This window comes from Canis aureus, chromosome 4 (assembly GCF_053574225.1).
Source record: "Canis aureus isolate CA01 chromosome 4, VMU_Caureus_v.1.0, whole genome shotgun sequence".
NCBI lineage: Eukaryota > Metazoa > Chordata > Mammalia > Carnivora > Canidae > Canis > Canis aureus.
The window spans coordinates 11,920,002-11,939,171 of record NC_135614.1 but is presented as its reverse complement, the minus strand read 5'-3'; the positions used below and the strand labels follow the sequence as shown (position 1 = coordinate 11,939,171).

The 19,170-nt window shown below is 77.2% G+C and overlaps 10 non-coding genes across 10 annotated transcripts; all 10 read right to left on the bottom strand.

Annotated features, from left to right (window-relative positions):
• Positions 1–1,808: 1,808 nt before the first annotated feature.
• Positions 1,809–1,927, bottom strand: LOC144313219 (5S ribosomal RNA). Its single transcript, XR_013378941.1, has one exon. It is a non-coding gene; the product is annotated as a 5S ribosomal RNA (ribosomal RNA).
• Positions 1,928–3,630: 1,703 nt separating this feature from the next.
• LOC144313218 (5S ribosomal RNA) lies at positions 3,631–3,749 on the bottom strand. The gene has a single exon (XR_013378940.1). It is a non-coding gene; the product is annotated as a 5S ribosomal RNA (ribosomal RNA).
• Positions 3,750–5,424: 1,675 nt separating this feature from the next.
• LOC144313217 (5S ribosomal RNA) lies at positions 5,425–5,543 on the bottom strand. The gene has a single exon (XR_013378939.1). It is a non-coding gene; the product is annotated as a 5S ribosomal RNA (ribosomal RNA).
• Positions 5,544–7,233: 1,690 nt separating this feature from the next.
• LOC144313216 (5S ribosomal RNA) lies at positions 7,234–7,352 on the bottom strand. Its single transcript, XR_013378938.1, has one exon. It is a non-coding gene; the product is annotated as a 5S ribosomal RNA (ribosomal RNA).
• A 2,114-nt stretch (positions 7,353–9,466) lies between these two features.
• LOC144313215 (5S ribosomal RNA) lies at positions 9,467–9,585 on the bottom strand. Its single transcript, XR_013378936.1, has one exon. It is a non-coding gene; the product is annotated as a 5S ribosomal RNA (ribosomal RNA).
• A 1,699-nt stretch (positions 9,586–11,284) lies between these two features.
• Positions 11,285–11,403, bottom strand: LOC144313214 (5S ribosomal RNA). The gene has a single exon (XR_013378935.1). It is a non-coding gene; the product is annotated as a 5S ribosomal RNA (ribosomal RNA).
• A 1,699-nt stretch (positions 11,404–13,102) lies between these two features.
• Positions 13,103–13,221, bottom strand: LOC144313212 (5S ribosomal RNA). The gene has a single exon (XR_013378933.1). It is a non-coding gene; the product is annotated as a 5S ribosomal RNA (ribosomal RNA).
• Positions 13,222–14,900: 1,679 nt separating this feature from the next.
• On the bottom strand, positions 14,901–15,019 carry LOC144313210 (5S ribosomal RNA). The gene has a single exon (XR_013378932.1). It is a non-coding gene; the product is annotated as a 5S ribosomal RNA (ribosomal RNA).
• A 1,702-nt stretch (positions 15,020–16,721) lies between these two features.
• LOC144313209 (5S ribosomal RNA) lies at positions 16,722–16,840 on the bottom strand. The gene has a single exon (XR_013378931.1). It is a non-coding gene; the product is annotated as a 5S ribosomal RNA (ribosomal RNA).
• A 1,683-nt stretch (positions 16,841–18,523) lies between these two features.
• LOC144313208 (5S ribosomal RNA) lies at positions 18,524–18,642 on the bottom strand. The gene has a single exon (XR_013378930.1). It is a non-coding gene; the product is annotated as a 5S ribosomal RNA (ribosomal RNA).
• Between the last annotated feature and the right edge of the window lie 528 nt (positions 18,643–19,170).

Here is a 19,170-nt window from a genome sequence, read left to right as displayed (position 1 = left end):
TCGCCGCCGCTCGGCTCCCCGGATGGCACGCCGCCCCACATCGGGCCGCTCGCTGGGGGCCGGGGGCCGGGGGCCGGGGGCCGGGGGCTGGGGCCTGGGGGCTGCGGGGGGGTGTCGGGGTGTGCCGCGGGCCGGGGCCGGCGCCGGCGGGCCCCTGGCCTCTCCTGTTCTTCAGCCCGCCTGGCTCAAAGCCAAGCCGGGGCCGCCCGCGCCGCCGGACCCCATCGTCGCACAGGCAGGGACACAGACACAGGTGCCCACGACACACACACACACAGACAGACGGAAGGACACAGGCACTCGGAGCTGGGCCACACGGCCTGTGGGGGCGAGGCAGCCACCCCGCCGGAGGGGCGCAGGCCCTGGAGCTGCGTCAGGAGCCCTGGCAGCCGCAGGCCCTGCAGCCACGGGGTCAGGGATGCCGTTCCGCTCCCATTCCTGCCCATCAGCCGAACCGCCGCGGGGCCGTGTGCCTGCGTGCGTGCGCGCGCGGCGCCCTGGCCCAGGCGCGGAGCGAGTGTCTGTGGTGTGTCTTGCTGTGTCCCGAGCGGCTCTTTGGGCCTGGGTGCCGGCCGCCCCCGCGTCGCTGTGGTCTTGGCTGTCGCGGGGTCACGGAGCGCGGAGCCCGGCGCCAACGGGGGGCCTGAGGCCCCCGGCGGTCGGGCCGTCTGGTTGGTGTCCTGGGCACGCGGAGCGTGGACCCCGGGGCTGAGGGCCGAAGGGACGGTGGTCCGCGGGGGACGGAGGGCATGTCCTTCGGAGAGAAGGTGCAGGCGGGCCCGGGCCGAAGGTGGGGGGGTGTTGCGGGTGGCTGGGTGGCTTGGTCGCTGGGGGCGGTGCTAGGGGCTGGGGGCGGGCCTGGGGGCGGGGCCTGGGGCGGGGCGAGGAGGGCCCGCAGGCAGGCCCGGCCCCCGGCCCCCGGCTCCCAAGCACCCCCCCCCTCGGCCCCACCGAGGGCCTCGCAGGCCTGCGAGGACGGGATCCAGCCCCCACCCGTCTCCCCCCAGCGACCGCACCGCCCCCCCGCGCCCCCGCCCCGAGGTTCCGGCTGTCGCCCCGTCCCCTCCCTGGGCCCCTTCGGGCCCCCTCGGCCCCCTCGGCCCCCCGGGGCTGAGGGCCGAAGGGACGGTGGTCCGCGGGGGACGGAGGGCATGTCCTTCGGAGAGAAGGTGCAGGCGGGCCCGGGCCGAAGGTGGGGGGGTGTTGCGGGTGGCTGGGTGGCTTGGTCGCTGGGGGCGGTGCCAGGGAATTGCTAGGGGCTGGGGGCGGGCCTGGGGGCGGGGCCTGGGGCGGGGCGAGGAGGGCCCGCAGGCAGGCCCGGCCCCCGGCCCCCGGCTCCCAAGCACCCCCCCCTCGGCCCCACGGAGGGCCTCGCAGGCCTGCGAGGACGGGATCCAGCCCCCACCCGTCTCCCCCCAGCGACCGCACCGCCCCCCCGCGCCCCCGCCCCGAGGTTCCGGCTGTCGCCCCGTCCCCTCCCTGGGCCCCTTCGGGCCCCCTCGGCCCCCTCGGCCCCCTGGGACGCGCGGCCGGCTAGGATGCGGGTGGGCGTCGTTGAAGGGCTGCGAGGTTGAAGGGCTGGGAGGAAGAGGAGGTGTGTGGTGTATGTAGTGGCGTCCTGCCCGTGCAGCGGGCGCCCTCGGTGCCCCGCGGCGCCCTGCGGTGGTCCCGGCGGGGCGGGGGCCATGGCAGGGGTCGTCCGGAGGGCGCCGCCGCCGCCGCCGCCGCCGCCGCCGCCGCCGCCGCCGCCGCGTTGGGCGAGGGGGGTGTTGGCGGCAAAGGGACGGACAGGAAGGCCGAAGAAAAAAAGCCTACAGCACCCGGTATTCCCAGGCGGTCTCCCATCCAAGTACTAACCAGGCCCGACCCTGCTTAGCTTCCGAGATCAGACGAGATCGGGCGCGTTCAGGGTGGTATGGCCGTAGACGTCCGCGCCTGCCGCTGGGCGCCCCAAGAGCCTGCTCTGCGCCTCTCCAGGCCGGGCGCCCGCCGCTCCTCAGCCCTCCTCCGCCCGCCCTGTGCGGCCCGCCTGAACGCCTGCCTGCCTGCCTGCCTGCCTGCCTGCATGCTCGCCTGCCGGCCCGACTGATGGACTGACCGCCTCCCGCGCCGCGCCCGGGGTGGCGGAGGGCGCCTGCCCGGGCCGGGGGGTGGGGGCCAAGACGCGTCCCGCACCCCGGAGCCGAGTCTGTCGCGGGAGCCCGGGCGCGCTCCCGTCCCCGGCCTGTCGGGCTCGTCGCCGCCGCTCGGCTCCCCGGATGGCACGCCGCCCCACATCGGGCCGCTCGCTGGGGGCCGGGGGCCGGGGGCCGGGGGCTGGGGCCTGGGGGCTGCGGGGGGGTGTCGGGGTGTGCCGCGGGCCGGGGCCGGCGCCGGCGGGCCCCTGGCCTCTCCTGTTCTTCAGCCCGCCTGGCTCAAAGCCAAGCCGGGGCCGCCCGCGCCGCCGGACCCCATCGTCGCACAGGCAGGGACACAGACACAGGTGCCCACGACACACACACACACAGACAGACGGAAGGACACAGGCACTCGGAGCTGGGCCACACGGCCTGTGGGGGCGAGGCAGCCACCCCGCCGGAGGGGCGCAGGAGGGGCGCAGGCCCTGGAGCTGCGTCAGGAGCCCTGGCAGCCGCAGGCCCTGCAGCCACGGGGTCAGGGATGCCGTTCCGCTCCCATTCCTGCCCATCAGCCGAACCGCCGCGGGGCCGTGTGCCTGCGTGCGTGCGCGGCGCCCTGGCCCAGGCGCGGAGCGAGTGTCTGTGGTGTGTCTTGCTGTGTCCCGAGCGGCTCTTTGGGCCTGGGTGCCGGCCGCCCCCGCGTCGCTGTGGTCTTGGCTGTCGCGGGGTCACGGAGCGCGGAGCCCGGCGCCAACGGGGGGCCTGAGGCCCCCGGCGGTCGGGCCGTCTGGTTGGTGTCCTGGGCACGCGGAGCGTGGACCCCGGGGCTGAGGGCCGAAGGGACGGTGGTCCGCGGGGGACGGAGGGCATGTCCTTCGGAGAGAAGGTGCAGGCGGGCCCGGGCCGAAGGTGGGGGGGGTGTTGCGGGTGGCTGGGTGGCTTGGTCGCTGGGGGCGGTGCTAGGGGCTGGGGGCGGGCCTGGGGGCGGGGCCTGGGGCGGGGCGAGGAGGGCCCGCAGGCAGGCCCGGCCCCCGGCCCCCAGCTCCCAAGCACCCCCCCCCTCGGCCCCACCGAGGGCCTCGCAGGCCTGCGAGGACGGGATCCAGCCCCCACCCGTCTCCCCCCAGCGACCGCACCGCCCCCCCGCGCCCCCGCCCCGAGGTTCCGGCTGTCGCCCCGTCCCCTCCCTGGGCCCCTTCGGGCCCCCTCGGCCCCCTCGGCCCCCTGGGACGCGCGGCCGGCTAGGATGCGGGTGGGCGTCGTTGAAGGGCTGCGAGGTTGAAGGGCTGGGAGGAAGAGGAGGTGTGTGGTGTATGTAGTGGCGTCCTGCCCGTGCAGCGGGCGCCCTCGGTGCCCCGCGGCGCCCTGCGGTGGTCCCGGCGGGGCGGGGGCCATGGCAGGGGTCGTCCGGAGGGCGCCGCCGCCGCCGCCGCCGCCGCCGCCGCCGCCGCCGCCGCGTTGGGCGAGGGGGGTGTTGGCGGCAAAGGGACGGACAGGAAGGCCGAAGAAAAAAAGCCTACAGCACCCGGTATTCCCAGGCGGTCTCCCATCCAAGTACTAACCAGGCCCGACCCTGCTTAGCTTCCGAGATCAGACGAGATCGGGCGCGTTCAGGGTGGTATGGCCGTAGACGTCCGCGCCTGCCGCTGGGCGCCCCAAGAGCCTGCTCTGCGCCTCTCCAGGCCGGGCGCCCGCCGCTCCTCAGCCCTCCTCCGCCCGCCCTGTGCGGCCCGCCTGAACGCCTGCCTGCCTGCCTGCCTGCCTGCATGCTCGCCTGCCGGCCCGACTGATGGACTGACCGCCTCCCGCGCCACGCCCGGGGTGGCGGAGGGCGCCTGCCCGGGCCGGGGGGTGGGGGCCAAGACGCGTCCCGCACCCCGGAGCCGAGTCTGTCGCGGGAGCCCGGGCGCGCTCCCGTCCCCGGCCTGTCGGGCTCGTCGCCGCCGCTCGGCTCCCCGGATGGCACGCCGCCCCACATCGGGCCGCTCGCTGGTGGCCGGGGGCCGGGGGCCGGGGGCCGGGGGCTGGGGCCTGGGGGCTGCGGGGGGGTGTCGGGGTGTGCCGCGGGCCGGGGCCGGCGCCGGCGGGCCCCTGGCCTCTCCTGTTCTTCAGCCCGCCTGGCTCAAAGCCAAGCCGGGGCCGCCCGCGCCGCCGGACCCCATCGTCGCACAGGCAGGGACACAGACACAGGTGCCCACGACACACACACACACAGACAGACGGAAGGACACAGGCACTCGGAGCTGGGCCACACGGCCTGTGGGGGCGAGGCAGCCACCCCGCCGGAGGGGCGCAGGCCCTGGAGCTGCGTCAGGAGCCCTGGCAGCCGCAGGCCCTGCAGCCACGGGGTCAGGGATGCCGTTCCGCTCCCATTCCTGCCCATCAGCCGAACCGCCGCGGGGCCGTGTGCCTGCGTGCGTGCGCGGCGCCCTGGCCCAGGCGCGGAGCGAGTGTCTGTGGTGTGTCTTGCTGTGTCCCGAGCGGCTCTTTGGGCCTGGGTGCCGGCCGCCCCCGCGTCGCCGTGGTCTTGGCTGTCGCGGGGTCACGGAGCGCGGAGCCCGGCGCCAACGGGGGGCCTGAGGCCCCCGGCGGCCGGGCCGTCTGGTTGGTGTCCTGGGCACGCGGAGCGTGGACCCCGGGGCTGAGGGCCGAAGGGACGGTGGTCCGCGGGGGACGGAGGGCATGTCCTTCGGAGAGAAGGTGCAGGCGGGCCCGGGCCGAAGGTGGGGGGGGTGTTGCGGGTGGCTGGGTGGCTTGGTCGCTGGGGGCGGTGCTAGGGGCTGGGGGCGGGCCTGGGGGCGGGGCCTGGGGCGGGGCGAGGAGGGCCCGCATGCAGGCCCGGCCCCCGGCCCCCAAGCACCCCCCCCTCGGCCCCACCGAGGGCCTCGCAGGCCTGCGAGGACGGGATCCAGCCCCCACCCGTCTCCCCCCAGCGACCGCACCGCCCCCCCGCGCCCCCGCCCCGAGGTTCCGGCTGTCGCCCCGTCCCCTCCCTGGGCCCCTTCGGGCCCCCTCGGCCCCCTCGGCCCCCTGGGACGCGCGGCCGGCTAGGATGCGGGTGGGCGTCGTTGAAGGGCTGCGAGGTTGAAGGGCTGGGAGGAAGAGGAGGTGTGTGGTGTATGTAGTGGCGTCCTGCCCGTGCAGCGGGCGCCCTCGGTGCCCCGCGGCGCCCTGCGGTGGTCCCGGCGGGGCGGGGGCCATGGCAGGGGTCGTCCGGAGGGCGCCGCCGCCGCCGCCGCCGCCGCCGCCGCGTTGGGCGAGGGGGGTGTTGGCGGCAAAGGGACGGACAGGAAGGCCGAAGAAAAAAAGCCTACAGCACCCGGTATTCCCAGGCGGTCTCCCATCCAAGTACTAACCAGGCCCGACCCTGCTTAGCTTCCGAGATCAGACGAGATCGGGCGCGTTCAGGGTGGTATGGCCGTAGACGTCCGCGCCTGCCGCTGGGCGCCCCAAGAGCCTGCTCTGCGCCTCTCCAGGCCGGGCGCCCGCCGCTCCTCAGCCCTCCTCCGCCCGCCCTGTGCGGCCCGCCTGAACGCCTGCCTGCCTGCCTGCCTGCCTGCCTGCCTGCATGCTCGCCTGCCGGCCCGACTGATGGACTGACCGCCTCCCGCGCCGCGCCCGGGGTGGCGGAGGGCGCCTGCCCGGGCCGGGGGGTGGGGGCCAAGACGCGTCCCGCACCCCGGAGCCGAGTCTGTCGCGGGAGCCCGGGCGCGCTCCCGTCCCCGGCCTGTCGGGCTCGTCGCCGCCGCTCGGCTCCCCGGATGGCACGCCGCCCCACATCGGGCCGCTCGCTGGGGGCCGGGGGCCGGGGGCCGGGGGCCGGGGGCTGGGGCCTGGGGGCTGCGGGGGGGTGTCGGGGTGTGCCGCGGGCCGGGGCCGGCGCCGGCGGGCCCCTGGCCTCTCCTGTTCTTCAGCCCGCCTGGCTCAAAGCCAAGCCGGGGCCGCCCGCGCCGCCGGACCCCATCGTCGCACAGGCAGGGACACAGACACAGGTGCCCACGACACACACACACACAGACAGACGGAAGGACACAGGCACTCGGAGCTGGGCCACACGGCCTGTGGGGGCGAGGCAGCCACCCCGCCGGAGGGGCGCAGGCCCTGGAGCTGCGTCAGGAGCCCTGGCAGCCGCAGGCCCTGCAGCCACGGGGTCAGGGATGCCGTTCCGCTCCCATTCCTGCCCATCAGCCGAACCGCCGCGGGGCCGTGTGCCTGCGTGCGTGCGCGGCGCCCTGGCCCAGGCGCGGAGCGAGTGTCTGTGGTGTGTCTTGCTGTGTCCCGAGCGGCTCTTTGGGCCTGGGTGCCGGCCGCCCCCGCGTCGCTGTGGTCTTGGCTGTCGCGGGGTCACGGAGCGCGGAGCCCGGCGCCAACGGGGGGCCTGAGGCCCCCGGCGGTCGGGCCGTCTGGTTGGTGTCCTGGGCACGCGGAGCGTGGACCCCGGGGCTGAGGGCCGAAGGGACGGTGGTCCGCGGGGGACGGAGGGCATGTCCTTCGGAGAGAAGGTGCAGGCGGGCCCGGGCCGAAGGTGGGGGGGGTGTTGCGGGTGGCTGGGTGGCTTGGTCGCTGGGGGCGGTGCTAGGGGCTGGGGGCGGGCCTGGGGGCGGGGCCTGGGGCGGGGCGAGGAGGGCCCGCAGGCAGGCCCGGCCCCCGGCCCCCAGCTCCCAAGCACCCCCCCCTCGGACCCACCGAGGGCCTCGCAGGCCTGCGAGGACGGGATCCAGCCCCCACCCGTCTCCCCCCAGCGACCGCACCGCCCCCCCGCGCCCCCGCCCCGAGGTTCCGGCTGTCGCCCCGTCCCCTCCCTGGGCCCCTTCGGGCCCCCTCGGCCCCCTCGGCCCCCTGGGACGCGCGGCCGGCTAGGATGCGGGTGGGCGTCGTTGAAGGGCTGCGAGGTTGAAGGGCTGGGAGGAAGAGGAGGTGTGTGGTGTATGTAGTGGCGTCCTGCCCGTGCAGCGGGCGCCCTCGGTGCCCCGCGGCGCCCTGCGGTGGTCCCGGCGGGGCGGGGGCCATGGCAGGGGTCGTCCGGAGGGCGCCGCCGCCGCCGCCGCCGCCGCCGCCGCGTTGGGCGAGGGGGGTGTTGGCGGCAAAGGGACGGACAGGAAGGCCGAAGAAAAAAAGCCTACAGCACCCGGTATTCCCAGGCGGTCTCCCATCCAAGTACTAACCAGGCCCGACCCTGCTTAGCTTCCGAGATCAGACGAGATCGGGCGCGTTCAGGGTGGTATGGCCGTAGACGTCCGCGCCTGCCGCTGGGCGCCCCAAGAGCCTGCTCTGCGCCTCTCCAGGCCGGGCGCCCGCCGCTCCTCAGCCCTCCTCCGCCCGCCCTGTGCGGCCCGCCTGAACGCCTGCCTGCCTGCCTGCCTGCCTGCCTGCATGCTCGCCTGCCGGCCCGACTGATGGACTGACCGCCTCCCGCGCCGCGCCCGGGGTGGCGGAGGGCGCCTGCCCGGGCCGGGGGGTGGGGGCCAAGACGCGTCCCGCACCCCGGAGCCGAGTCTGTCGCGGGAGCCCGGGCGCGCTCCCGTCCCCGGCCTGTCGGGCTCGTCGCCGCCGCTCGGCTCCCCGGATGGCACGCCGCCCCACATCGGGCCGCTCGCTGGGGGCCGGGGGCCGGGGGCCGGGGGCCGGGGGCTGGGGCCTGGGGGCTGCGGGGGGGTGTCGGGGTGTGCCGCGGGCCGGGGCCGGCGCCGGCGGGCCCCTGGCCTCTCCTGTTCTTCAGCCCGCCTGGCTCAAAGCCAAGCCGGGGCCGCCCGCGCCGCCGGACCCCATCGTCGCACAGGCAGGGACACAGACACAGGTGCCCACGACACACACACACACAGACAGACGGAAGGACACAGGCACTCGGAGCTGGGCCACACGGCCTGTGGGGGCGAGGCAGCCACCCCGCCGGAGGGGCGCAGGCCCTGGAGCTGCGTCAGGAGCCCTGGCAGCCGCAGGCCCTGCAGCCACGGGGTCAGGGATGCCGTTCCGCTCCCATTCCTGCCCATCAGCCGAACCGCCGCGGGGCCGTGTGCCTGCGTGCGTGCGCGGCGCCCTGGCCCAGGCGCGGAGCGAGTGTCTGTGGTGTGTCTTGCTGTGTCCCGAGCGGCTCTTTTGGGCCTGGGTGCCGGCCGCCCCCGCGTCGCTGTGGTCTTGGCTGTCGCGGGGTCACGGAGCGCGGAGCCCGGCGCCAACGGGGGGCCTGAGGCCCCCGGCGGTCGGGCCGTCTGGTTGGTGTCCTGGGCACGCGGAGCGTGGCCCCCGGGGCTGAGGGCCGAAGGGACGGTGGTCCGCGGGGGACGGAGGGCATGTCCTTCGGAGAGAAGGTGCAGGCGGGCCCGGGCCGAAGGTGGGGGGGGTGTTGCGGGTGGCTGGGTGGCTTGGTCGCTGGGGGCGGTGCTAGGGGCTGGGGGCGGGCCTGGGGGCGGGGCCTGGGGCGGGGCGAGGAGGGCCCGCAGGCAGGCCCGGCCCCCGGCCCCCGGCTCCCAAGCACCCCCCCCCTCGGCCCCACCGAGGGCCTCGCAGGCCTGCGAGGACGGGATCCAGCCCCCACCCGTCTCCCCCCAGCGACCGCACCGCCCCCCCGCGCCCCCGCCCCGAGGTTCCGGCTGTCGCCCCGTCCCCTCCCTGGGCCCCTTCGGGCCCCCTCGGCCCCCTCGGCCCCCCGGGGCTGAGGGCCGAAGGGACGGTGGTCCGCGGGGGACGGAGGGCATGTCCTTCGGAGAGAAGGTGCAGGCGGGCCCGGGCCGAAGGTGGGGGGGGTGTTGCGGGTGGCTGGGTGGCTTGGTCGCTGGGGGCGGTGCCAGGGAATTGCTAGGGGCTGGGGGCGGGCCTGGGGGCGGGGCCTGGGGCGGGGCGAGGAGGGCCCGCAGGCAGGCCCGGCCCCCGGCCCCCGGCTCCCAAGCACCCCCCCCCTCGGCCCCACCGAGGGCCTCGCAGGCCTGCGAGGACGGGATCCAGCCCCCACCCGTCTCCCCCCAGCGACCGCACCGCCCCCCCGCGCCCCCGCCCCGAGGTTCCGGCTGTCGCCCCGTCCCCTCCCTGGGCCCCTTCGGGCCCCCTCGGCCCCCTCGGCCCCCTGGGACGCGCGGCCGGCTAGGATGCGGGTGGGCGTCGTTGAAGGGCTGCGAGGTTGAAGGGCTGGGAGGAAGAGGAGGTGTGTGGTGTATGTAGTGGCGTCCTGCCCGTGCAGCGGGCGCCCTCGGTGCCCCGCGGCGCCCTGCGGTGGTCCCGGCGGGGCGGGGGCCATGGCAGGGGTCGTCCGGAGGGCGCCGCCGCCGCCGCCGCCGCCGCCGCCGCCGCCGCCGCCGCGTTGGGCGAGGGGGGTGTTGGCGGCAAAGGGACGGACAGGAAGGCCGAAGAAAAAAAGCCTACAGCACCCGGTATTCCCAGGCGGTCTCCCATCCAAGTACTAACCAGGCCCGACCCTGCTTAGCTTCCGAGATCAGACGAGATCGGGCGCGTTCAGGGTGGTATGGCCGTAGACGTCCGCGCCTGCCGCTGGGCGCCCCAAGAGCCTGCTCTGCGCCTCTCCAGGCCGGGCGCCCGCCGCTCCTCAGCCCTCCTCCGCCCGCCCTGTGCGGCCCGCCTGAACGCCTGCCTGCCTGCCTGCCTGCCTGCCTGCATGCTCGCCTGCCGGCCCGACTGATGGACTGACCGCCTCCCGCGCCGCGCCCGGGGTGGCGGAGGGCGCCTGCCCGGGCCGGGGGGTGGGGGCCAAGACGCGTCCCGCACCCCGGAGCCGAGTCTGTCGCGGGAGCCCGGGCGCGCTCCCGTCCCCGGCCTGTCGGGCTCGTCGCCGCCGCTCGGCTCCCCGGATGGCACGCCGCCCCACATCGGGCCGCTCGCTGGGGGCCGGGGGCCGGGGGCCGGGGGCCGGGGGCTGGGGCCTGGGGGCTGCGGGGGGGTGTCGGGGTGTGCCGCGGGCCGGGGCCGGCGCCGGCGGGCCCCTGGCCTCTCCTGTTCTTCAGCCCGCCTGGCTCAAAGCCAAGCCGGGGCCGCCCGCGCCGCCGGACCCCATCGTCGCACAGGCAGGGACACAGACACAGGTGCCCACGACACACACACACACAGACAGACGGAAGGACACAGGCACTCGGAGCTGGGCCACACGGCCTGTGGGGGCGAGGCAGCCACCCCGCCGGAGGGGCGCAGGCCCTGGAGCTGCGTCAGGAGCCCTGGCAGCCGCAGGCCCTGCAGCCACGCGGTCAGGGATGCCGTTCCGCTCCCATTCCTGCCCATCAGCCGAACCGCCGCGGGGCCGTGTGCCTGCGTGCGTGCGCGGCGCCCTGGCCCAGGCGCGGAGCGAGTGTCTGTGGTGTGTCTTGCTGTGTCCCGAGCGGCTCTTTTGGGCCTGGGTGCCGGCCGCCCCCGCGTCGCTGTGGTCTTGGCTGTCGCGGGGTCACGGAGCGCGGAGCCCGGCGCCAACGGGGGGCCTGAGGCCCCCGGCGGTCGGGCCGTCTGGTTGGTGTCCTGGGCACGCGGAGCGTGGACCCCGGGGCTGAGGGCCGAAGGGACGGTGGTCCGCGGGGGACGGAGGGCATGTCCTTCGGAGAGAAGGTGCAGGCGGGCCCGGGCCGAAGGTGGGGGGGGTGTTGCGGGTGGCTGGGTGGCTTGGTCGCTGGGGGCGGTGCTAGGGGCTGGGGGCGGGCCTGGGGGCGGGGCCTGGGGCGGGGCGAGGAGGGCCCGCAGGCAGGCCCGGCCCCCGGCCCCCGGCTCCCAAGCACCGCCCCCTCGGCCCCACGGAGGGCCTCGCAGGCCTGCGAGGACGGGATCCAGCCCCCACCCGTCTCCCCCCAGCGACCGCACCGCCCCCCCGCGCCCCCGCCCCGAGGTTCCGGCTGTCGCCCCGTCCCCTCCCTGGGCCCCTTCGGGCCCCCTCGGCCCCCTCGGCCCCCTGGGACGCGCGGCCGGCTAGGATGCGGGTGGGCGTCGTTGAAGGGCTGCGAGGTTGAAGGGCTGGGAGGAAGAGGAGGTGTGTGGTGTATGTAGTGGCGTCCTGCCCGTGCAGCGGGCGCCCTCGGTGCCCCGCGGCGCCCTGCGGTGGTCCCGGCGGGGCGGGGGCCATGGCAGGGGTCGTCCGGAGGGCGCCGCCGTCGCCGCCGCCGCCGCCGCCGCCGCCGCCGCCGCGTTGGGCGAGGGGGGTGTTGGCGGCAAAGGGACGGACAGGAAGGCCGAAGAAAAAAAGCCTACAGCACCCGGTATTCCCAGGCGGTCTCCCATCCAAGTACTAACCAGGCCCGACCCTGCTTAGCTTCCGAGATCAGACGAGATCGGGCGCGTTCAGGGTGGTATGGCCGTAGACGTCCGCGCCTGCCGCTGGGCGCCCCAAGAGCCTGCTCTGCGCCTCTCCAGGCCGGGCGCCCGCCGCTCCTCAGCCCTCCTCCGCCCGCCCTGTGCGGCCCGCCTGAACGCCTGCCTGCCTGCCTGCCTGCCTGCCTGCATGCTCGCCTGCCGGCCCGACTGATGGACTGACCGCCTCCCGCGCCGCGCCCGGGGTGGCGGAGGGCGCCTGCCCGGGCCGGGGGGTGGGGGCCAAGACGCGTCCCGCACCCCGGAGCCGAGTCTGTCGCGGGAGCCCGGGCGCGCTCCCGTCCCCGGCCTGTCGGGCTCGTCGCCGCCGCTCGGCTCCCCGGATGGCACGCCGCCCCACATCGGGCCGCTCGCTGGGGGCCGGGGGCCGGGGGCCGGGGGCCGGGGGCTGGGGCCTGGGGGCTGCGGGGGGGTGTCGGGGTGTGCCGCGGGCCGGGGCCGGCGCCGGCGGGCCCCTGGCCTCTCCTGTTCTTCAGCCCGCCTGGCTCAAAGCCAAGCCGGGGCCGCCCGCGCCGCCGGACCCCATCGTCGCACAGGCAGGGACACAGACACAGGTGCCCACGACACACACACACACAGACAGACGGAAGGACACAGGCACTCGGAGCTGGGCCACACGGCCTGTGGGGGCGAGGCAGCCACCCCGCCGGAGGGGCGCAGGCCCTGGAGCTGCGTCAGGAGCCCTGGCAGCCGCAGGCCCTGCAGCCACGGGGTCAGGGATGCCGTTCCGCTCCCATTCCTGCCCATCAGCCGAACCGCCGCGGGGCCGTGTGCCTGCGTGCGTGCGCGGCGCCCTGGCCCAGGCGCGGAGCGAGTGTCTGTGGTGTGTCTTGCTGTGTCCCGAGCGGCTCTTTTGGGCCTGGGTGCCGGCCGCCCCCGCGTCGCTGTGGTCTTGGCTGTCGCGGGGTCACGGAGCGCGGAGCCCGGCGCCAACGGGGGGCCTGAGGCCCCCGGCGGTCGGGCCGTCTGGTTGGTGTCCTGGGCACGCGGAGCGTGGCCCCCGGGGCTGAGGGCCGAAGGGACGGTGGTCCGCGGGGGACGGAGGGCATGTCCTTCGGAGAGAAGGTGCAGGCGGGCCGGGCCGAAGGTGGGGGGGGTGTTGCGGGTGGCTGGGTGGCTTGGTCGCTGGGGGCGGTGCTAGGGGCTGGGGGCGGGCCTGGGGGCGGGGCCTGGGGCGGGGCGAGGAGGGCCCGCAGGCAGGCCCGGCCCCCGGCCCCCGGCTCCCAAGCACCCCCCCCCTCGGCCCCACCGAGGGCCTCGCAGGCCTGCGAGGACGGGATCCAGCCCCCACCCGTCTCCCCCCAGCGACCGCACCGCCCCCCCGCGCCCCCGCCCCGAGGTTCCGGCTGTCGCCCCGTCCCCTCCCTGGGCCCCTTCGGGCCCCCTCGGCCCCCTCGGCCCCCTGGGACGCGCGGCCGGCTAGGATGCGGGTGGGCGTCGTTGAAGGGCTGCGAGGTTGAAGGGCTGGGAGGAAGAGGAGGTGTGTGGTGTATGTAGTGGCGTCCTGCCCGTGCAGCGGGCGCCCTCGGTGCCCCGCGGCGCCCTGCGGTGGTCCCGGCGGGGCGGGGGCCATGGCAGGGGTCGTCCGGAGGGCGCCGCCGCCGCCGCCGCCGCCGCCGCCGCCGCCGCCGCCGCGTTGGGCGAGGGGGGTGTTGGCGGCAAAGGGACGGACAGGAAGGCCGAAGAAAAAAAGCCTACAGCACCCGGTATTCCCAGGCGGTCTCCCATCCAAGTACTAACCAGGCCCGACCCTGCTTAGCTTCCGAGATCAGACGAGATCGGGCGCGTTCAGGGTGGTATGGCCGTAGACGTCCGCGCCTGCCGCTGGGCGCCCCAAGAGCCTGCTCTGCGCCTCTCCAGGCCGGGCGCCCGCCGCTCCTCAGCCCTCCTCCGCCCGCCCTGTGCGGCCCGCCTGAACGCCTGCCTGCCTGCCTGCCTGCCTGCCTGCATGCTCGCCTGCCGGCCCGACTGATGGACTGACCGCCTCCCGCGCCGCGCCCGGGGTGGCGGAGGGCGCCTGCCCGGGCCGGGGGGTGGGGGCCAAGACGCGTCCCGCACCCCGGAGCCGAGTCTGTCGCGGGAGCCCGGGCGCGCTCCCGTCCCCGGCCTGTCGGGCTCGTCGCCGCCGCTCGGCTCCCCGGATGGCACGCCGCCCCACATCGGGCCGCTCGCTGGGGGCCGGGGGCCGGGGGCCGGGGGCCGGGGGCTGGGGCCTGGGGGCTGCGGGGGGGTGTCGGGGTGTGCCGCGGGCCGGGGCCGGCGCCGGCGGGCCCCTGGCCTCTCCTGTTCTTCAGCCCGCCTGGCTCAAAGCCAAGCCAGGGCCGCCCGCGCCGCCGGACCCCATCGTCGCACAGGCAGGGACACAGACACAGGTGCCCACGACACACACACACACAGACAGACGGAAGGACACAGGCACTCGGAGCTGGGCCACACGGCCTGTGGGGGCGAGGCAGCCACCCCGCCGGAGGGGCGCAGGCCCTGGAGCTGCGTCAGGAGCCCTGGCAGCCGCAGGCCCTGCAGCCACGGGGTCAGGGATGCCGTTCCGCTCCCATTCCTGCCCATCAGCCGAACCGCCGCGGGGCCGTGTGCCTGCGTGCGTGCGCGGCGCCCTGGCCCAGGCGCGGAGCGAGTGTCTGTGGTGTGTCTTGCTGTGTCCCGAGCGGCTCTTTGGGCCTGGGTGCCGGCCGCCCCCGCGTCGCCGTGGTCTTGGCTGTCGCGGGGTGACGGAGCGCGGAGCCCGGCGCCAACGGGGGGCCTGAGGCCCCCGGCGGCCGGGCCGTCTGGTTGGTGTCCTGGGCACGCGGAGCGTGGACCCCGGGGCTGAGGGCCGAAGGGACGGTGGTCCGCGGGGGACGGAGGGCATGTCCTTCGGAGAGAAGGTGCAGGCGGGCCCGGGCCGAAGGTGGGGGGGGTGTTGCGGGTGGCTGGGTGGCTTGGTCGCTGGGGGCGGTGCTAGGGGCTGGGGGCGGGCCTGGGGGCGGGGCCTGGGGCGGGGCGAGGAGGGCCCGCATGCAGGCCCGGCCCCCGGCCCCCAAGCACCCCCCCCTCGGCCCCACCGAGGGCCTCGCAGGCCTGCGAGGACGGGATCCAGCCCCCACCCGTCTCCCCCCAGCGACCGCACCGCCCCCCCGCGCCCCCGCCCCGAGGTTCCGGCTGTCGCCCCGTCCCCTCCCTGGGCCCCTTCGGGCCCCCTCGGCCCCCTCGGCCCCCTGGGACGCGCGGCCGGCTAGGATGCGGGTGGGCGTCGTTGAAGGGCTGCGAGGTTGAAGGGCTGGGAGGAAGAGGAGGTGTGTGGTGTATGTAGTGGCGTCCTGCCCGTGCAGCGGGCGCCCTCGGTGCCCCGCGGCGCCCTGCGGTGGTCCCGGCGGGGCGGGGGCCATGGCAGGGGTCGTCCGGAGGGCGCCGCCGCCGCCGCCGCCGCCGCCGCCGCGTTGGGCGAGGGGGGTGTTGGCGGCAAAGGGACGGACAGGAAGGCCGAAGAAAAAAAGCCTACAGCACCCGGTATTCCCAGGCGGTCTCCCATCCAAGTACTAACCAGGCCCGACCCTGCTTAGCTTCCGAGATCAGACGAGATCGGGCGCGTTCAGGGTGGTATGGCCGTAGACGTCCGCGCCTGCCGCTGGGCGCCCCAAGAGCCTGCTCTGCGCCTCTCCAGGCCGGGCGCCCGCCGCTCCTCAGCCCTCCTCCGCCCGCCCTGTGCGGCCCGCCTGAACGCCTGCCTGCCTGCCTGCCTGCCTGCCTGCCTGCATGCTCGCCTGCCGGCCCGACTGATGGACTGACCGCCTCCCGCGCCGCGCCCGGGGTGGCGGAGGGCGCCTGCCCGGGCCGGGGGGTGGGGGCCAAGACGCGTCCCGCACCCCGGAGCCGAGTCTGTCGCGGGAGCCCGGGCGCGCTCCCGTCCCCGGCCTGTCGGGCTCGTCGCCGCCGCTCGGCTCCCCGGATGGCACGCCGCCCCACATCGGGCCGCTCGCTGGGGGCCGGGGGCCGGGGGCCGGGGGCCGGGGGCTGGGGCCTGGGGGCTGCGGGGGGGTGTCGGGGTGTGCCGCGGGCCGGGGCCGGCGCCGGCGGGCCCCTGGCCTCTCCTGTTCTTCAGCCCGCCTGGCTCAAAGCCAAGCCGGGGCCGCCCGCGCCGCCGGACCCCATCGTCGCACAGGCAGGGACACAGACACAGGTGCCCACGACACACACACACACAGACAGACGGAAGGACACAGGCACTCGGAGCTGGGCCACACGGCCTGTGGGGGCGAGGCAGCCACCCCGCCGGAGGGGCGCAGGCCCTGGAGCTGCGTCAGGAGCCCTGGCAGCCGCAGGCCCTGCAGCCACGCGGTCAGGGATGCCGTTCCGCTCCCATTCCTGCCCATCAGCCGAACCGCCGCGGGGCCGTGTGCCTGCGTGCGTGCGCGGCGCCCTGGCCCAGGCGCGGAGCGAGTGTCTGTGGTGTGTCTTGCTGTGTCCCGAGCGGCTCTTTTGGGCCTGGGTGCCGGCCGCCCCCGCGTCGCTGTGGTCTTGGCTGTCGCGGGGTCACGGAGCGCGGAGCCCGGCGCCAACGGGGGGCCTGAGGCCCCCGGCGGTCGGGCCGTCTGGTTGGTGTCCTGGGCACGCGGAGCGTGGACCCCGGGGCTGAGGGCCGAAGGGACGGTGGTCCGCGGGGGACGGAGGGCATGTCCTTCGGAGAGAAGGTGCAGGCGGGCCCGGGCCGAAGGTGGGGGGGGTGTTGCGGGTGGCTGGGTGGCTTGGTCGCTGGGGGCGGTGCTAGGGGCTGGGGGCGGGCCTGGGGGCGGGGCCTGGGGCGGGGCGAGGAGGGCCCGCAGGCAGGCCCGGCCCCCGGCCCCCGGCTCCCAAGCACCCCCCCCTCGGCCCCACCGAGGGCCTCGCAGGCCTGCGAGGACGGGATCCTGCCCCCACCCGTCTCCCCCCAGCGACCGCACCGCCCCCCCGCGCCCCCGCCCCGAGGTTCCGGCTGTCGCCCCGTCCCCTCCCTGGGCCCCTTCGGGCCCCCTCGGCCCCCTCGGCCCCCTGGGACGCGCGGCCGGCTAGGATGCGGGTGGGCGTCGTTGAAGGGCTGCGAGGTTGAAGGGCTGGGAGGAAGAGGAGGTGTGTGGTGTATGTAGTGGCGTCCTGCCCGTGCAGCGGGCGCCCTCGGTGCCCCGCGGCGCCTGCGGTGGTCCCGGCGGGGCGGGGGCCATGGCAGGGGTCGTCCGGAGGGCGCCGCCGTCGCCGCCGCCGCCGCCGCCGCCGCCGCCGCCGCGTTGGGCGAGGGGGGTGTTGGCGGCAAAGGGACGGACAGGAAGGCCGAAGAAAAAAAGCCTACAGCACCCGGTATTCCCAGGCGGTCTCCCATCCAAGTACTAACCAGGCCCGACCCTGCTTAGCTTCCGAGATCAGACGAGATCGGGCGCGTTCAGGGTGGTATGGCCGTAGACGTCCGCGCCTGCCGCTGGGCGCCCCAAGAGCCTGCTCTGCGCCTCTCCAGGCCGGGCGCCCGCCGCTCCTCAGCCCTCCTCCGCCCGCCCTGTGCGGCCCGCCTGAACGCCTGCCTGCCTGCCTGCCTGCCTGCCTGCATGCTCGCCTGCCGGCCCGACTGATGGACTGACCGCCTCCCGCGCCGCGCCCGGGGTGGCGGGAGGGCGCCTGCCCGGGCCGGGGGGTGGGGGCCAAGACGCGTCCCGCACCCCGGAGCCGAGTCTGTCGCGGGAGCCCGGGCGCGCTCCCGTCCCCGGCCTGTCGGGCTCGTCGCCGCCGCTCGGCTCCCCGGATGGCACGCCGCCCCACATCGGGCCGCTCGCTGGGGCCGGGGGCCGGGGGCCGGGGGCCGGGGGCTGGGGCCTGGGGGCTGCGGGGGGGTGTCGGGGTGTGCCGCGGGCCGGGGCCGGCGCCGGCGGGCCCCTGCCTCTCCTGTTCTTCAGCCCGCCTGGCTCAAAGCCAAGCCGGGGCCGCCCGCGCCGCCGGACCCCATCGTCGCACAGGCAGGGACACAGACACAGGTGCCCACGACACACACACACACAGACAGACGGAAGGACACAGGCACTCGGAGCTGGGCCACACGGCCTGTGGGGGCGAGGCAGCCACCCCGCCGGAGGGGCGCAGGCCCTGGAGCTGCGTCAGGAGCCCTGGCAGCCGCAGGCCCTGCAGCCACGCGGTCAGGGATGCCGTTCCGCTCCCATTCCTGCCCATCAGCCGAACCGCCGCGGGGCCGTGTGCCTGCGTGCGTGCGCGGCGCCCTGGCCCAGGCGCGGAGCGAGTGTCTGTGGTGTGTCTTGCTGTGTCCCGAGCGGCTCTTTTGGGCCTGGGTGCCGGCCGCCCCCGCGTCGCTGTGGTCTTGGCTGTCGCGGGGTCACGGAGCGCGGAGCCCGGCGCCAACGGGGGGCCTGAGGCCCCCGGCGGTCGGGCCGTCTGGTTGGTGTCCTGGGCACGCGGAGCGTGGACCCCGGGGCTGAGGGCCGAAGGGACGGTGGTCCGCGGGGGACGGAGGGCATGTCCTTCGGAGAGAAGGTGCAGGCGGGCCCGGGCCGAAGGTGGGGGGGGTGTTGCGGGTGGCTGGGTGGCTTGGTCGCTGGGGGCGGTGCTAGGGGCTGGGGGCGGGCCTGGGGGCGGGGCCTGGGGCGGGGCGAGGAGGGCCCGCAGGCAGGCCCGGCCCCCGGCCCCCGGCTCCCAAGCACCGCCCCCTCGGCCCCACGGAGGGCCTCGCAGGCCTGCGAGGACGGGATCCAGCCCCCACCCGTCTCCCCCCAGCGACCGCACCGCCCCCCCGCGCCCCCGCCCCGAGGTTCCGGCTGTCGCCCCGTCCCCTCCCTGGGCCCCTTCGGGCCCCCTCGGCCCCCTCGGCCCCCTGGGACGCGCGGCCGGCTAGGATGCGGGTGGGCGTCGTTGAAGGGCTGCGAGGTTGAAGGGCTGGGAGGAAGAGGAGGTGTGTGGTGTATGTAGTGGCGTCCTGCCCGTGCAGCGGGCGCCCTCGGTGCCCCGCGGCGCCCTGCGGTGGTCCCGGCGGGGCGGGGGCCATGGCAGGGGTCGTCCGGAGGGCGCCGCCGCCGCCGCCGCCGCCGCCGCGTTGGGCGAGGGGGGTGTTGGCGGCAAAGGGACGGACAGGAAGGCCGAAGAAAAAAAGCCTACAGCACCCGGTATTCCCAGGCGGTCTCCCATCCAAGTACTAACCAGGCCCGACCCTGCTTAGCTTCCGAGATCAGACGAGATCGGGCGCGTTCAGGGTGGTATGGCCGTAGACGTCCGCGCCTGCCGCTGGGCGCCCCAAGAGCCTGCTCTGCGCCTCTCCAGGCCGGGCGCCCGCCGCTCCTCAGCCCTCCTCCGCCCGCCCTGTGCGGCCCGCCTGAACGCCTGCCTGCCTGCCTGCCTGCCTGCCTGCCTGCATGCTCGCCTGCCGGCCCGACTGATGGACTGACCGCCTCCCGCGCCGCGCCCGGGGTGGCGGAGGGCGCCTGCCCGGGCCGGGGGGTGGGGGCCAAGACGCGTCCCGCACCCCGGAGCCGAGTCTGTCGCGGGAGCCCGGGCGCGCTCCCGTCCCCGGCCTGTCGGGCTCGTCGCCGCCGCTCGGCTCCCCGGATGGCACGCCGCCCCACATCGGGCCGCTCGCTGGGGGCCGGGGGCCGGGGGCCGGGGGCCGGGGGCTGGGGCCTGGGGGCTGCGGGGGGGTGTCGGGGTGTGCCGCGGGCCGGGGCCGGCGCCGGCGGGCCCCTGGCCTCTCCTGTTCTTCAGCCCGCCTGGCTCAAAGCCAAGCCGGGGCCGCCCGCGCCGC